This window comes from Artibeus jamaicensis, unplaced genomic scaffold (assembly GCF_021234435.1).
Source record: "Artibeus jamaicensis isolate MK-2021 breed Jamaican fruit bat unplaced genomic scaffold, CSHL_Jam_final contig_1998, whole genome shotgun sequence".
Classification (NCBI taxonomy): Eukaryota; Metazoa; Chordata; class Mammalia; order Chiroptera; family Phyllostomidae; genus Artibeus; species Artibeus jamaicensis.
In genome coordinates, this window is record NW_026521407.1 from 11,826,787 (window position 1) to 11,845,338 (window position 18,552).

At 36.3% G+C, this 18,552-nt stretch overlaps 1 protein-coding gene and 1 pseudogene across 9 annotated transcripts in view; both read left to right on the forward strand.

Annotated features, from left to right (window-relative positions):
• Positions 1–18,552, forward strand: part of BCAS3 (BCAS3 microtubule associated cell migration factor) — a 493,516-nt gene that overhangs the window by 314,217 nt on the left and 160,747 nt on the right. The gene's annotated exons all lie outside the window — the stretch shown is intronic.
• On the forward strand, positions 79–14,571 carry LOC128625817 (40S ribosomal protein S7-like; annotated as a pseudogene).

Sequence of the window (18,552 nt, forward strand, 5' to 3'; positions counted from 1 at the left end):
CACCATTACTTGGCCACACATGCCAAGTTATGTGGCATTTATGTGATTTTTTAAAAATTATTCTAATTTATGGAGAATGCTTCACTCATATCTCCTCAATCTTCAAAAGAACTCAGGCAGTAATTATTTTATTGTACAGATGAGTCTATTGAGGCTTAGAGATGTTAAGTAATTTCAGCTTAGTGACTAAGTGTTAGAGCTGGCAGTTAAACTGAGGTTCTGTAAATCTAAACACTGTCTTTCTACGCCTCATTCTTTGTGATGGTAATGATCATAGCTAAAGTAAGTGATTGCTACTTTTGCTTCTCAATGAACAAAGGAAACGGAGTCTCTTGATAAGTTTCCCTTTATTATTGCTAGTTTAGGAGATGCCCCACTCAGTTCCTTTTCATCCTTGCAAAACAAAACACCTTCCCCAGGAGCTTCTTTTGGCAGGTTATCAGCAAGCTTGGATTCTTTCGTAGCATATTTTTATCTTATAAAGAAGCTCATATAATTGATAGCTTCATCAGTCTTCCCTCCCAACAACTTCAAGTTAAAAGGCAATTTGTGAGAGGGCCTTGAGATGCTAGGTTACAGCCCTCTGAGCATGTTCTTTTGTGAAATAGGTAGAGTCTTATTGAATCCTTAGTGCGTTCCTAGCCATGTGGGAGATCAGAAAACGTTGTTCCTTTCTTAATTCAAGGAGCTTTAGTTAGGGAAGATGAGGCATGAATGCGTGTGAAGTAGTTCCAAGATGAAGAAATACCACAAGGCCTTATATTGCCAATTGCAAAATTAATGGTGCAGGTAGTAAGTGCTTTGTATTGAGGGAAGGGTGAATCATAGTCTTAGATTTGTGACTCTGGTAGAGTCCTTATCTAGTCCGACCACCTTAATTGAAGGTAAAACTCAGCAAAATTAATATACAGGCTTAAATTTCTATAGCAAAATATTGCCATATCTATACTTCGAATTCAGATCTTTTCATTGACTGTCTCTTGCCTAAACTAGACTCTCTCCCTGACCTGTAAACACTTAGATTTTTGAAAGAGAAATGAAATCTTGCCATTAGTATTTAAAAATATATTTTAATTGATTTTAGAGAGAAAGGAAGAGAGAGAGCACATGAGCAACATCAGTGTGAGAGAATCATTGGTTGGCTCCCTCCCATATGCACCCTAAGTGGGTATGGAACTCACAACCTAGATATGTGCCCGGATGGGGAATCAAACCTCCAACAGTTTGGTGTACAGGCTGATGATGCTCCAACCAAATGACCCACACCGGCCAGGATGCCCTCAGTCATTTTAAGCTTTCCTAAGTAATGTCTACACTCCAGAAGGTCTTGATGACTCCTAAACATCAGTCTGTTCACACCTATCGTGTGGATCTGTCTTGTCCTTTGAGCCTTTTCTGTTTCTCCTTTTTCCTAAGTTTAGTATTTATAATTCAATCACTATGCCGCAAAAATGGTTTGACAGCATTTTATGTGTAAAAAATATAAAAGGCAATCAAATAAAATTTAATTTATTTTGAGCAGTGACTTAGAATCATTAATCACTGCATGAAGATTAGGTCCTAATTTTCTCACTTTATTCAAATATTTATCTCTGTTTTTTCTCCTGCCATGGTCTAGAATTCCAAAGTGTCATTCCTCAGTAATTTAATTAGGCCACAAGTTTGAGGCCTAATGATGGATCAAAAAATGTATGATATGCTTGAGAGATCAAGACTGCAAATTTATTACTATTGTAGCAAAGGTTGGCACATGTGGGAGAGGGAGCAGGTACTGCCCTGTGCTACGGGATCTGAGTCAATGATCAAGGTCAGCCTCGGTTCATTAACTTCTTCTGAGGGCACATAGTCATTGGAAATATACTTCTCATACCTCAAATTCTAATTAGAATATAGGATGGCTTTGGAATGACTTTTGTTTATTTCAGCTAATGTCCTAAAGTAATATATGATGTTGAAAGATCTGGAATAGCGTAAGCTGACTTCTGGTCATTTTGCCTAATTTCCTAGTGCCCTTCCGAAATGGGAATTTCACCCCTCAGGACATGTGTGGATGCAGATGTTGTCTTCCACAGGCAGATTAGGCAGGGGGCCTGCTCTTAACCTAATCAACTAAAACCGTCCTCTGTTTCGAGGGAGCAGTAAACAGAAATTCCCATTGTGCTCTCAGCCAACACACTATTAAAAAGTGAGATGCATTCCATTTTAATTCTTGAGACCTTACAATCCGAAGTCTGTTTTCCCAACAATTGTACCCTACTTCATTCCTGTGTTTAGATAGTATACATGGTTTTGCCCCTAAATGTCTAATAATTCTACTTTTAGATGACTTTTAAAGTCTTTCACTTGAGGCGAAATGGTAAATCACTTTAAACTCAATAATTTTTATGAAATGTAAAATGAAGATACAGTCTTATGTGTCCAGTCCTTTGCCTAAAAGTGTAGTAACTTAGTTTGGAGTTTTGCTCGTGGACAGCCTGACTGTGCTGGGAGACAGCAGTCTCCGGGGGGTTCCTCAGTGGCCTTTAGAGTCTCAGTACCGACCTTCGTAAAAAAAATACAAAATCAGAAAAATTAATATACTCTTTTATTTGTCACACAGATGTTAAAGACCATTTGAGCAGCAGACATTTGTGTTGGTGGTAACATGATGAGCTGAAGTTCACTAAAGGATATCTGTGGATATTGGATAATTTTTTACTAATTTGTTTAAAGTCGATTTTGTTCCTTTTGATTTCTGTAAGGTGATTTGATGAAGGTGAAATAATTAACATTCGTTTTCTAGGCATTGATTGGCTGGGTGCTCCAAACATGGAATTCTGCAAACAGGACCTTCAGTGAGTGCAGGCCCCAGGCTTACCCTTCCACCCACAACAAAGACTCTGGGCAGTTAGATGATACAGTATTTTCAAGTTATTGGGTATCAGGTTGTTAAGGACAGTGATCCCTGAGAGACGAGAAACAAATGAATTGTGTCTTAACAGTTGTCCTGGATCATTGCCAGTATGTACTGTAGGAAAGGGGAACCTGGATGGAGCATGACATCTTTCTGAGTGGAATAGGTGCTGGGAGTTTGGAGAGGCCCAGGTTTCTAGCATTCACAGGACAGAGCACCATAAAAGAGATGCCCAGATAGAGAGCCCTAGAGTTCTGTGAGGATCTCCTACAAGCCTTCAGCTGAGTAGTATCAGTCAGTCCATGAAAAACTACCTAAGGTCCAGGAAATAGTCATCCAAAAATATTAGAAGGAACAATCAGTAGAACTCAGGGCTGGAAGTAGCTCCTATTGCCAGCAGCCAAAGCGAAAAATGTCATAGTTTATAGGCAAATGGCGAGAACACTCACAAGTGCTTTGCCTCTACAGTGGGCAAAACTTCTCCTAGACTCTGCTGCCTAACAAAGCTTAAAAGCAAGACACAGTGTAATCAAATTGCTTAAAGCCAGTGATAAAGAGAAAAACGTTATAAGTTTCTTACACTATGCATGAAGTGGTGTAATATTCCCTAAATGTAGATCTGATAACTCACAAAATATATGATATTAACCCTAAAGCAACCACCAATATAACAAATAGTTATGTAGCTAGTAAGCCAAAAAAATAGATAAAATTAAGTCATAATAAAGTTTAATGAGTCCAAAAAGAGTTAGAGGGAAGAAAAGGAAAGTGGGAACAAAAACAATATAGACAAATAGAAAATATAGCAAGATGGTATGTTGAAATCCAACTGTATAAAATATATTAAATGTGAATGCCTAAACACCCAACTGTAAAACAGAAATTGTCAGGTTCGATAAAAAAGGAAGATTCAGTTATATACTGTGTACAAGAAACCCACTTAAATATGAAGACACAAACCTGGTAAAAATAAAGGGATGGAAATGGCAATATACAATTTTAACACTAATCAGAAGCAGCAGCAATGCTTATATTAAGAGACAGAGTCGACTTCAGAAGAACGAATATTATAGAATAAGGGATTATTCATAATGTTAAGGGTGTTTTCATGAAGAGGACCCATCAAATCTCAGTGTTTATATACCTGATTGTAGAGCTTCAAAACATATGAAACAAAAAAATCAACTACAAGCAGATTTAGGCAAACACACAATATTGATGAAGATTCAATATCCCTCTCTCAATAACTGGTGGAAGAATAGACAAGGAATCATGAAATATATAGGAGATTTGAATAGTACTAATAACCAACTTAATATAATTGACATATATAATATATCTACACAAATATATATAAACCTCCCATCACCTGCAGAACTATCTTCATTTCAAGTACACACAAAATATTTACTATGATAATCCATATTCTGAGTCATAAAGTAAGCCACAATAAATTTAAGGGATTTAAATCCTACAATATGGGTTCCATGATCACACTACAATTAAATTAGAAATCAATAACCGCAAGATATTTGAGAACATGCCCAAATATGTATTTGGAAACACTTCTAAATAAATCATGGATGTAAGAAGAAATAAAATAAAAATTATTTTGAACTGAATGAAAATTAAGACACAACATATCAAAATTTGTGGGATGCAGCTCCTCCCAAGCCACTGCTCACCGAGAAGGGCATGTTCAGTTCAAGCACCAAGATCATGAAGCCCAAAGCTGAGAGTTCAGAGGTTCAAGTGCAGCATCTCCCAGGCTTTGGTGGAGATGGAGATGAACTCAGACCTCAAGGCCCAGCTACAGAACTTGAATATCACTGTGGCCAAGGAAATTGAAGTTGGTGGCAGTCAGGAAACTATTATAATCTTTGTTCCTGTTCAACTGAAGTCTTTCCAGAAAATCCAAGTCTGGCTTACACATGAGGTAGAGGCAAAGTTTAGTGGGAAGCATGTTGTCTTTATCACTCAGGAGAATTCTGCCTGAGCCAACTCAAGAAAGCTGTACAAAGAAGAAGCAAAAGCACCCCCAGTAGCCTCACTCTGACAGACACACACTGTGTGATCCTGAAGGACTTGGTTTTCCCAACTGAAACTGTGGGCAAGAGAACCCACGTGAAACTGGGTGGCTGCTGGTTCCCAAAGGTTCATTTGGATAAAGTCCAGCAGAGCAACGTGGAATACAAGGTTGATGCTTTCTGTTGTCCATAGGAAGCTCACAGGCAAGAATGTCAATTTTGAATTCCCATCATTTCAGTTGTAAACAACATGACTAAATAAAATGTCATCCTCAGTAAAAAAAAAAAAAAAAAAAAAAAAAAAATTGTGGGATGCACCAAAGCAGTATTTAGAGGGATATTTATAGCACTAAATGCCTCTAGTATTAGAAAAGAAGAAAGATCTCAAATCAGCAACGTCAGCTCCCATCTTAACTAAAATAAGAATCAAAGTCAAAATCAGTTAAATAAAAACAGTAAAGAAAATCAGTGAAAGTTTAGTTTCTTAGTTTCCACACCCAAAGTGTGGCTTATAAAAGAAAAAAAAGATAAATTAGACTTAGGAACATCTGTTCTTATAATGATAGTATTAATAGAATCTTTTGCCCTGAGAGAAAATATTAATGGAAACCACACATGGGGAGAAAATACGTTCAAACCACGTATCTGGTAAATGACTTTTATTCAGAATATGTAAATAAATAAAAACTCAAGAATAAGAAACAACCAACCAAATGAAAAATTGGGCAAGTAGTTTGAATAGATTTCACTGAAGAGGAAACACAGATGGCAAATAGGTGTATGCAAAGATATTCAGTGTCATTAGTCATTAGGGAACTGCCAGTTAAAACATTAATGAGATGCCACTACACACTTATTAGATTGTCTAATATTAAAAATACTGGCCTTATCAAGTCTTGGCAAGAACATACAGCACCTGAAACTTTCATATGTTACTGTTGGGAATATGGAATGCAATTTGCCAGTTTCTTAAAATATTAAACATTATATGTACTATATGATATAGCCATTTCACTCCTAAATATATAACCAAGAAGAATGACGGCATGTGTCTGTACAAAGGCTCACACATCAAAATTTATCTATAGCCATATTTGTAGTAGCTGAGAATAGGAAGCAACTCAAATGCCCATCAACAATTACTTGGATAAACAAATCGGTGTTCATTTATAAAATGGAATAGTACTCAACAATAAAAAGGAATTAATTTTCGATAAATACAATAACATAGGAGGATCTCAAAACAATTAATGAAAAGGAATCAGACCAAACAAATGCATACCATATGGTTTTATTCATATAAAATTCTAGAAAATGCTAACCAATCTATGATAATAGAAAGCCAATGAATGGTTTCCTAAATATAGAGGTGAGTTGAGGGGAGAGATGAGTTATAAACGGGTGTCAAAGATACCTTTGGCAGTGATGGATATGTTCCATTATCTTGGTGGTGATGGTTTCATGGATGTATACATATGTCAAAGCATCATATTTTAGCCTTTAAATATGCACACTTCATTTTATGTCAGTTAAACTGTTGAATTATTAAGGATGGCAATGAATGCCCTTATTTCAAAATCTGTGCAGCAGTGCTATTTTGAGGTTTTTGCTTTAGTGTTCCAATCAATCCAGTAGGTTTTTGCCTGGAGGTTAAACATTATCTAGCCATCATGCCTACCTTGTTTTCAAACCCATCACTATGTAATGAGAATACCAAATCCACAGCATTTTGATTCTTTACTAAACCAATAGAAGGGATATAGTACGTAAGAACACACGTAATAACTACTAAATGAGTAATCTTTTGTCTTATATTTCTATGTGCTAAAATAAACATTAGCCACTTGCATCTTTGTATATTTAGGTTAATGTTTTCCTTTTAGACTCTGAAATACAGACTGAAATCCTAAACTTTTTTTTTAACTACCTCCAAATCGACAGGTTCTGGCTCTTGAATGTTTGATGTGCTATACACCTCGGTTTGCCATCTTATTCCCTGAAAGTCCTGCTTGGACATTATATTTCAAAATCTGTATTACAAAGTCCTTTATCCTTTTATTAGTTTAGTACTTTAAGCCTTAGACATAAGAAAGAAGACTATCAGTGAAAATCAATTGAAATGCAGTTAGATAAAGATCTGTTGTACTGGGCAGAAAGCTTAGTTGCAGCACAATATAATCAATTAGGACCCTCCAGCTGCATACAGAGTTTTACCCAGCCAATCACTTTTCACACGTTTCCTCCATTAGCCTGACGAGGGTTCTTTTTTTTTTTTTTAATGTGAATTATGATGAATGAGATTGTTGTTATGAATATAGAGATGGGTCATTACCCTACAGAAACCAGACTGCACTGGCGATTAGGGCTTTCTGCTCCCACTATCAATAAAGTATAAATTTATCTGTCTCAAAGTATAATTGGGAAGCTGTAGTCATTGTTATCTAATTCATTTAACAATGTTATAATCTTAAATTGTTTTTGTTCATCTGGGTAATTTACATAACTTTTAAGTTAGTTGTGAGGGTGAAGGAATATAATTTGTCGAATAGCAGGGGGAAATTTTTATGGCTTAAAATTAAATCAATACCCCTCAAGGATTAGTAGCCCCAAATTTAACAACCTAGGGATAGCCCTTCAAGATGTCAAAAAGAGGAAATAAGGAACGAAGCTTATATATGCTACATGAAGATACTAGAGGTTTGCAAAGTAACGAGCATTAGCTTATTTTAGAAGTCCTATGGTTGTTAAATTCTAAAAGTTTTTGACTGGTTTCCCTTGGCTTGAGCTGGGGAATTCAAGATGGAGAAGAGTTGTGTGTTTGGTTTAATGCACTTAGGGACTGATGCATTGCTGGTAAAATGGGTCAACCCGGCTAACATTAGCATGGTTTATGAGGGAAAAAAATTAATCCTTAAAACACCTCCATGGGAGTATATTAGTAGAAAAGGTCCTGTTATAAACTATTCAGTTACAATCAAATTTGGTCTTTTTGTTTTTGTTCTTAAAATAGCTTTGGTTTGGTTTGGTTTGGTTTTGTTATTTTTAATGTTTTCCTACTCTAGCCTCCTACTGGCACAGAAAAAGGCGCTTTTTTTCCCCTATGTCTAATACAGTGCCTACAACACTTGCCCCTCACAGATGTCAGTACATGGATAGAAAAATGTCATTGTCTGCAGGTGTGAATAATTTTAGTGTCATGTAGGAAAGTGGGAACTGTTGTGTGATTGTGGTTGATACCGAAGAAAACTCCAGTAGAGATGGAGCTCTTGGAAGTATCGAGTTAAAGCAGGCCAAGCTTTAAGGTCCGTTGATGAAAGACCTTTGTGTTTTGTGCCGTGAGAGTGGGGCAGGCGTGCTCAGCACTAGAAGAGTTAAATAAACACCAGGAGCCATGCTCATCTTGTACTTCAGTAAGCTTTAATCTGTAAGCTTGATTACCACCTAACCCTCTATCTCTTGCCTCCCCCTTCGAGCACTGCAGGGGCTTTATGGCTGTATTAGTGGCATTTTGCCCAACATTGGCTTTAGGGAAATCATTCTACAAGAAAGAAAAGCAGAAAACTGGATCTGCCCGTTGTGTGAGGTCATTAACACAAGAATAACCTTATGAGCTGCAGAGGGCAGGAGGGAGTGTCTGTCCTCCCTAGAAATGTCACTGTCCTTTTCTTACATCCCAACTTGTGCCAGGCCTAGTGGCATCCATCATCTACAACTCCCGTTAGGTACTTTCAGCAGGATATTCAGTTGTGTGTCATGGAGAGTCCTTTCGTATTGGCTATCATAATGATATTTCATAAAAATATGTTTTCAAGCTGTAGCTTTCTGGGATTTTTCTTAGAGACATACTTGCATGGAACTGCTATGAAATTAATTCTCAGTATTGAAAATATTCTAGTGTCTGGACCAGATTCTATGCTCCCTGTCTGGCCATACAGCATTGTCATTGGTGTAGGCGACTTGTGAAGGACCAATTACAAGCTCAGAGGAGCCCTTGCGGACATTTTTATGTTAATCCCAAGAGCTTTACAGTATTCTCCTTTCTTTTTCTAATGAGTAGTCTGAGAAGATATATATTATTTCTTTTTTAAAAAACTCTTGGAAGTTAAACCAAGAAAAACATTTATGGCGACAGAGAAGGGATTAAACTATTTAGCGAACAAGAAATAATAAATAAATATTGAGCCAATATACCATTAAATTGGGAGGCATTGGGTAGAAATATCGTGGCTTAACATTTGACCCTGTGTTGTCATAGGATGTGAGAGAAACAGTGAAAGTTGTCACTTGTCCCCAGCATATCCCAGAGTTGATTGTCAGGGCACCTCAAGAACAGGTGTGCCCTCTAAGTGTGAGGAAACTCTCAGGGAGACTGTTACAGCAAGTGCTGGCTCATACTTGCTGCCTTTATCAGAGAGCATTTGTCCCATGCTATGTGCCTGTGCAGTGGGACAAAAAGCAGCAGTCCAACCTCACAGGCGGCTTTGCCTGCGTACACTTTTTCTTTAGGCGCTGAATAAAATAATGTGTAAATAATGACTACATAGAGCCCAATGATAGAATATAAACTGCATGAGGCTGGGCCTTGTCTTCCGTCATCAAATTCCCTGCAGCTGGAACAGTCTCTGGCAGAAAATGGCAATTTGATCTAAAATTTTAATTAATTAATGACATGACTGGCAAGGAACAAGAGATGATTTGATTCTGGCCTGAGCCCATGCTTGTGTGGTAAGGCCTGAGACACTGCAGGCCCACTGGTTGTGGTCACATGAGGGATTCTTAGCACGTCAGAACAAAAGTGTGGAGTTGCCATAATGTTGAGAGCAACTCTGAGAACTGAGAAGCTACTCATTGCTATAGATGATGTTATCTTTGATTCTTTACTCAACCATTTATTGACCAACACTTTAATGTTCCTATTTTTCCTATGATTCGATCATTTTCCTATGAAGTGATTTCTTTTCTTTTTGGAAAAAAGTGGGCAAATTGGTTTTTCTTTCTGCATTTCCAGATGATGATGAAGCTGGGAGTTATGGTAGGAATTTGTTGAAGAGAATCTTACTGTTGACAGTCTAAGGTACGAGTTAATTAAGTCATGGTATTTGCTCAGTAAGAGGAGACCCATCGTGTTACAGTCTACACATTTATAGAGTTTAGAAGATGACTCGAGAGATGAATGAAACATAAAATTTGAAAAAAGTTTTGGGGTAGTTGAGAAGGAATATAAAAGAATATGAAGAGTATAGTGTGAAGTAGAAGATTGTTCAGAGAGAGAAGACTGATGCTCAATTAATTGGCTTCCCTTAAAACCTTTAAGACTGAAACCCTGCTTCCACCCCTAACCTAGGCAGGCCTTGATCTGATTTCTGTCTCTGTATGTTATTTGTCTTTTCTAGATGTTTTATACACACAGAGTCATACAATATATAGTCTTTTGATTCTGGCTTGATAGCATAATGTTTTTGAGGTTCATTCATGTTGTAGAATGTATCAGTACTTCATTCCTTTATTTTTTATTATTTAGAGGAATTTATTATTTAAAAAAATTTCAGTGTATTGGGGTGACACTGGTTAATAAAATTGCATATGTCTCAAGTGTAGAAGTCTGTGATACAGCATCTGTGTATTGCATTGCCTATTCACCACCCAAAGTCAAGTCTCTTTCCATCACCATATATTTGACCCCCATTACCCTTTGCTACTCCCTCCCCCATCTCCTTCCCCTCTAGTAACCACCTTACTGATATGTTTATCTGTGAGTTTTTGTGACTGTGGACCCTTTCATTTTAGATGTTTTGACCATTATCTTGGCTTAAATTTGTGGGTTCTGTGCAGAATACCAACTTCCACTGTGACTTTCAGTGTCATTTGAGAAGGGTGCAGATTTTTGTTGTTGTTTGTTTGTTTGTTTGTTTTAATGAACTGACCTTTCCTGTGTGTTCATCCTGGTTGTAACTTGTTGAAGGAAATGTTTTCTTAATAGAAGAACCTTCTTTCAGGGCCCCCCCCACTCCTTTTCTTAAGTATTAAGTGTAGTTTTTACAATTTTGCTATTATAGTTTTCCATGAAGAAATTCCATTTCATCTTAAATTTTATAGTTTCTTGCTTTTAAAATTTGCTATTTCATGTGTCAATTGCTAAGGTGTCCACTGTAAGAAAATATATTATTAAGAGCTCATAAGCACCAAGTCCTAAACCTGATCTTGAGGGGCTTTTAGATAAATATGTTTTCACTATGTTGTTCCAAATAAGTAAAAAGTTTCTCCTTATCTCTGTAATTCAAAATAAGTATACTAATTTAATTTAGATTGATAAATAATATATTTTAATTCACATGAAGTTTCAAGCTAAATATTGTTTAGCAAACTCATAAAAATGCTATAACCATGTCTTTGTTATTTTTCTACATGAGGTTTGCTGAGATTAATAATAATTAAGTAATTTACCCCTGGGAAATCACAGGTGAAGTTATACAAAAATTAATTTTAAATGGGATCATAAATCTCAAGAGTGAGCTAAAGCTATAAAGCTTTAAGAAAATTAGGAGCATATCTCTTTGTTCTTAAATTAAGCACAGATTTTTAGGCAGAATTCAAAACCTTGAACCAATAAAACATTATTGATATATTGAACTAAATAAAAATTTTTTTTAACATTTGCTCTCGGGAAGTCACTATTATGAAAATGAAAAGGCAAGTTGCAAACTGCAAGGAAGTCTGCAGAACATACACAGTCGATCCTCTTATTCCCATATTCCTTACTCATAAGTTTGCCTACTCACTAAAACTTCATTGTAACCCCAAATCAGCATTCACTTGCTGTGCCTTCTAGGGCAGACGTGAACAGAGCTGCAAAAAATTTTAGTTGCCTGACACAGACTTTCCCAATTGCCTTTGAACAAGGCCACACTCACTCTGTCTTCTTGTTTTGCCTTTTATAAACGAACGTCCTTTTTGTGATCTATTTAGTGTTGCGCTTTTTGCGCGCGCGCGCGTGTGTGTGTGTGTGTGTGTGTGTGCGCGCGCGCGCTTTCCCCCACTGATTTCACTGTTTAAAATGGCCCGAGCATAGTGCTGAGGTGCTGTCCAGGTACAAGAAGGCTGTGATGTGCCTTATGGAGACAACGTGTGTGTTCGATAGCTCAGTTCAGTATGAGTTAGAATGCTGTCGGCCATGAGTGTGCAATGTTGACTGATCAACAATAGGGTGCGTATAGACAAAGGAAGAGTAAATTCACCAGTCAGTACATGAGGCTCCTCTGGAAAATGCTAGGGTATGTGACAAAGCTATATGGAAAAGATGGGAAAACAGCTGGATTCAGGGATTTAGGAGATGACAATTTTAGTGGACAGTACCGGTTTGAGGCTGAAAGCCAAAGAACTTCACATGTGGTCATATTACCCAGGAAAACATCGTACCCTTCTTAGCTAGTGCAGGCTGGTTTGCACATTTCCGAAGATAACACAGCAGGAAAAAGGCTAACTGTGCAGTCAAGGCAGGTTCTGTGGATCAGGAGATTGCGGAAGAATCTTAAAGATACCTGCTAAATGTTAGAAAAAGGTGGATGAGCAGGATTTCAGTGCTTTTGAAACTAGTTTTCAATGCTGATGAGGCATGAGGAGATGAGCCACATAATGTAATTGGCATTTTATTTGACAAAAATGTTATGACCAGAGGCTCGAAGGAACCTCACTCTGTTTTTCCCCTAGGAAATCCCATTGTTCTCTAGTTCAGTATCACAGTGACTTTATAGAATATAAGTACTGCAAATAACACGAATTGACTAATTGATAAAGAAATCATGTGCAAACTATGGAAAGAACTCCTATAACTTAATAATGAGGAAAACAACTCAGTTAAAACATGGGCATTTGAACAGACACAGCCAAAGAAAATGAAAAAGTGACAAGTATATAAGACAGTCATCAGAGAAATGATACTATATGCTACTAGAATGATTAAAATTTAAATGACTAATAATACCAAGTGTTGAAGATGTGGAGAAACTGTGGGATCTTTATGTTATTGTAGGAAGTACAAAATGCTATATCTATATCTTCTCTGTAAAAAAGTTTGGTAGTTTCTATAAAGTTAAACATATATCTACCATGTGATCTCATCATTCCACTCATAGGTATTTACCCAAGAAAAGTGAAAACATATGTTTATACAAAGACCTGTACTTGAATGTTCATTGCAGCTTAATTCATAATAGCCAAAACCTTGAAACAAACCAAATGGCTATCAGTTGGTGAGGGGATAAAAGAATCGTATTTCCCTATTTAGCAATGCAAGGAAAGGGACAGCTGATTGATACGCACAGCAGCATGGATGAATCACAAAAGCATTATGCTAAGTGAAAAAAAGACAGACATAAAACACAAATAATGCATGACCCATTTATATGAAATTCTAGAAAAGGGAAAAAAACTCCAGAGACAGAATGCAGATCAGTGATCACCGGGGGCCAAGAGCCGGGGAAAAGGAATTGACTTCCAAAGGACATGTGTAGACTTTTTGGAGTGATGGAAATGTTCTATATTTCGTTTGTGATGATGATTACATATTAGTATACATAAACAAAAAAAGTCATCAAACCCACACTTAAAATGAGTAAGCTTAATTGAAGGCAAATTAATGCCCGTATCAAGCTATTTAAAACAACAAAACTCCTTACCAAAACCTATAAGGCCCAGCATGACAAAACTTGTGCCTACTATTTCAACTTTTAAAAGTTTCATTTATTTGAATTTATAGGTCTTTAGCACGGCAAAAGGGGTTCTCTCCCATTGAAGTCAGTAATAATTAAAATGTTTCTTTCTTTGAATGGCTAATGGTTTAAATACTTATTCATATTCTAATATGCAAGTCTCTTCCATGACCATGCTGTGACCTCTCAAAACAAAAGTTAGAGATCGGAAGTAACTAACTGACAATTACAATGGTTGATACACTCCAGTTTAAATAGAAGTGTCCTTGGTTAAAATATGGTTCATTCATCGGTCAAACTGTCTTTATTTTCTTTAATTGAATTAAGATAGACAAATGAGAGATGTGTGCAAGACAGAAAAAAATCTTTTTACATATCACTGTTATCCTTCCTCGAGTGTAAAACAAATCAATTTAAAGCATGTCAACGCATCTTTTATTCTTGACCAACTTTAAAGCAGAAATGCGGAGAAACTGGTTGTTTTATACAGTAAAACATAATTTAATTTTATCTCTGACAATTATGGATTATATTATTTTATATGCTCTTGTTTGCCTACAGATTATAAGTTTGTGATTTTAAAAAACCTTCACTTTTCATTTCATCTTCAAGTTGGAAATACCTAATCAGAAGATATGCAAGATATAAGAAAATATACAATTCACTGCTGTGTGTATATGATTTGGTTTCATCTGTACATTGCATGGGGAGGGGTGAGGGTAGAATAGAAGGTGAAATATAGTTTTTGTTTTTCTACCTGATAGCCAGCTATTTTAAAAAATGTGGTATCTCTGCTGTTTCTATTGCATTAAAGTATTATTTATTTGTGCTTAGCTTGTATATACATTCATTCACATTCTATGAAATAACTTATATATTAAGGCTTAGTTTATTAAAAGTAATTATCTGTCCCTATATTTTCCCTTTGTTTCTACTACTGTATACAGGCAGATTTATACTGTTTAACTCAGAGCCTGCTTTCTGTTTGTGATTCCTATTTTTTCATTCTTGAATGTTTTTTCCTGCTTTCTGTGTTTGATCATAGATATGCTCATAATTTGTGTTATTTGTTCATTTTAATTTTTCATATTATTTTATTTTGAACAGGTTCAAAATTCCAAACATACAAAATGGTACATAGTAAAAAATCTTTCTTCTATACTTGCCTCCAGCCACCCAATTCTTCTCTTTGAAGGTCAACAATATTACCGGTTTCTTTATCCTTCCAGAAATATTTTATGCAATATATATATTTTTGAGGGGGCAGGGTTGAAACAGACCTTATTTATAAATTGGGGGTTTTAAAATTTCAAAAATATTAAAATGCTATCACTTTCTACATGTTGTTTTTTAAAAGAATCAACTTTTCAACATCAACCAAACCAAGACTTTAAGCATTATCAGAGACATCAAGATAGACCCTTCACTTAGAGATCTTAAGAACCTACTCAAAATATTCTGAGCATCAGGCTTTTACTGTTTCCTATTTCTGAACTTCATGTCTATGATGTGTTCTAAGCTAGGATTCTGGCCTGTCTGTGAAACTCTTTGTATCATTTGTCTTTCAGGGTAGACGGTGTCAGGGAGTGAGAGCATGGAAATAAATTATGGGGTAGCACTGGTCACCAGTAATCTACCCATGTGGTTTTTCCCTTACTTTAACAAATTTCTTTCTATAAGTCCCAAGAGGTGAAAATAATTATTTTACTTTCCTTCTCCCTAAACAAACGAACAAACAAACATTTAGAAACACAGGAGAGGAAAGGAAAATCCAGAGAAGTGCGTGCAGACGTGTTTAGGGTTACTTATTTATGGCTCTGCTCATTGGCAGCATAGAGTGTGTGTCACTTGTCATTAGCAGTAACAATTTCAGCACGTTGTGTTCTCTTTTTATTTACTCTGGTGGCAACATGTTTCTGACCAGGGCCACTGGCTGTGGGTCAGCAGGTCAGTCTTTGAGGTTAAGAGTAGATGGGGTCATTTGCTATTAACCTAAGATTAGCAGCAAAGGTTTTTTTTCCTTTTTTTTTTTCTTTTCAGAAGATTTCCTCCTATTTGTGTAACATGCCAAATTAATCTTGCTCAATTTTAGAGAATTTTTTTCTTTCTGGTCTATATTCTATTTACTCAAATTTTTATAAAGTGTTTTTTTTTTAATATTCAGATCTTTTCCCAAGCCCCTTTTCTGAGTCCATGAAGCAATATGAACTTTTTTTAAGATTTAAAAATTTTTTATCTTTAATATCCAAGTGTACAAATGCTGTTTTCTATACTGTTGAGGTCTTTTCCCCTCCACGTACTGACATACCAAAGTAACAAACACACAGCAGAACGTGGAGATTTCAGTGACGCATTCCCCCTCGAGGTGGTCTTTCTCCATGCCATTCATTGTTGGTACTGAACAAGGTGCAACTCTAAAACTAGCACGTGTTAGTGCTGTTTTTGTTGTTTAACTTCAGGGGATCTGTTGTATGGTGTCCTGCTCTCTGAAATTGCCTTTTTGTCTTCCCTCTTCAGCAGCAAGAATCATCTGTTATCATGTAGTTTCATTCATCATTGTCTAACAAGTATTCTATGTAGATTTCCCCATGAGAATTTCCACACAATTCCTAGTTTATGTTGTGGTACAAACCACAGTCTGCATTAGGAGCTGAGTTGATGCTAGCTAGGCCTTTTATACCAAAGTTGTTTCCCTTACATGTTGGCCCATTTGATTACCAGAAAGAGATTTCACTTGCCTTTAAAATGCTTTATTGCTATTGATGATTTGCTTTCTTTCTATAACCTTGGCAGCAGGTCTTAGCCAGTGAAGAAGCATATAATGAATACATTACGGGTGTGAGGGCCAACAAACAGGGAAAGGTACTTAATGTGGACTTCTCAGAGTGCAGTGTTGACCTTGAGGGGTAAAAAGGAAGGTAAATATGTATGCATATGTATATGTGTATATATATAAATCTCAAATGTACTAAACCTATGATAATAACAAGATTAAAATCAGCTGTATTTCTAATATGTAGTATTACATTATACTGTAAAGAATAGCAAACTTTGTTTCTAAGTTCCTCCGTGCTTAGAGTCAAGGGAGTAGAGCAACATATTTAAGGAAATCTTTCTACAGGATTAGGTGCTGATTTGGTAGCATTACATGTAAAGAATATAGCAGAAATGAATGTATAGAGGCAGGAAGAGCCATCGTATATTTGAAGGGTGCACCAGGAGGTCGATGTGGCCATAACAAAATTTCCCAGGCAGGGAACCACAAGAGATGAGCCCAGAACAATGTGTGTGCTAGGGAAGGGGTTTGGACTTTATCTTGTAAGGAATGGAGAAGGGTTTTAAGCAGAAGAGAAGTGATATAGTTGGGCTTGCAATTGAAATGCAATTTGATAGCTGTAGAAAAGGCAGATTTTAAGGAAGATTAAGACCGGAGTTAGTGAAACCACTTACAGTGTTGACCTGACCTAGGGCAGTGGCAAATGGAAAGGAAAGGAAAAGAATAGAGGGGGATAGAAAATTGAGAAGTAAAAAGGAGTACAAGTTTTTAGACATGATGGTTGGATATCAGGCATGAGGAAGAGGGAGGAGCTTAATATGAATCCCAAATTTTGGGTTTTGCTAACTGAATGGAAGGGAGGATAAAAGGGGAGAAACCGTTTACTGGGGAACTTAATACTTTTTATTATAAGAATGTTGAAATTGAGTTACCTATGAAACAACTGAGGCAGACAACCTGGCCCTCAGTAGAAATTTGGGAGTTACCAGTAATGTAGATGAAAGAGAAAGTATATGGAATGAGAAAAATAGTGGGTCAAGGGTAGACCCTGCAAATCAGCAAGATATTACAGGCCTGCAAAGGATGCTTTGTTTAGAAGGCACTGTCAAGGAATCAACACTAGAACCCCGAAAATCCAGTGCCACCAGGAGTCATGGGGCCAGGGGTGGGGGGCTTCAATAGCAGTGCCATTAAATAGGATAGTACAACGGTCCTGGATGATGAGGATAGAAATAGACATTGGATCTAGCAATTAACAAATTATTAGAGGCATTAGCAAGAACAGTTTGAGTATAGCAGTAAAGATGAGATCCACACTGCTATAAATTATAGAGCAAATAGAAATGATCAGGAGGTAAGAAAATTGAACATGGGATATCTCTGATGTTTTCAAGAGAGAATTTTTTTCTTTTTAAAAACTTAAGCATATTTGTAGTCTGAAAAGAAGAGTGCAGAACTGTGAGATGAATTAGAAATAGAAGGGAGATTGGATGCCTGACAGAGCAAGATCCCGAGCCAGCAGAAGGGTTGGGTTCGAGACTTTGGAAAAACGAAAGGAAAATTCAGATTCGTGTCATAGGAAGAAATAGCTCCAGATGGATGGCATATACCTATTTTTAATTTTAATTTTATTTTTCAATTACAGTTGACATTCCTATTATTTATATTAGTTTTAGATGTACATCACAGTGGTTTAGACAATTACATAATTTTACAAAGTGATCCCCAAGGTGATTGCATTTGTAGACATTTGAGGATCAACCTGATATGAAGAGTAATTAATTTCCCCACCTCAGCATAATTTTTACTTTTTGCAGCAATAAAAATTTCAATGCCATAACTATAAAAATGAAAATACAGGTTAATCATTAACATGCTTCGCAACTTAACATTTTGGTGTAATCTTTCACCTCTCTTCTATGTTTATGGGTGTATTTTGTAAGTGACCATGTAGTATTCTGTAATTTATTTAAACAATCTTATGTTAATGAATATTTTGTTTGTTCCTTTGCTTTGCTTGTTTTGCTATTGTTGGTTTGATTGTTTGGTTTTTGTTTTTATCAACAATGAATTTCTTGTGCATTTTGCTACATATATGGTATTATTTCCTCAAGATAAATTTCTAGAAATGGAATTGCTGACAATTTG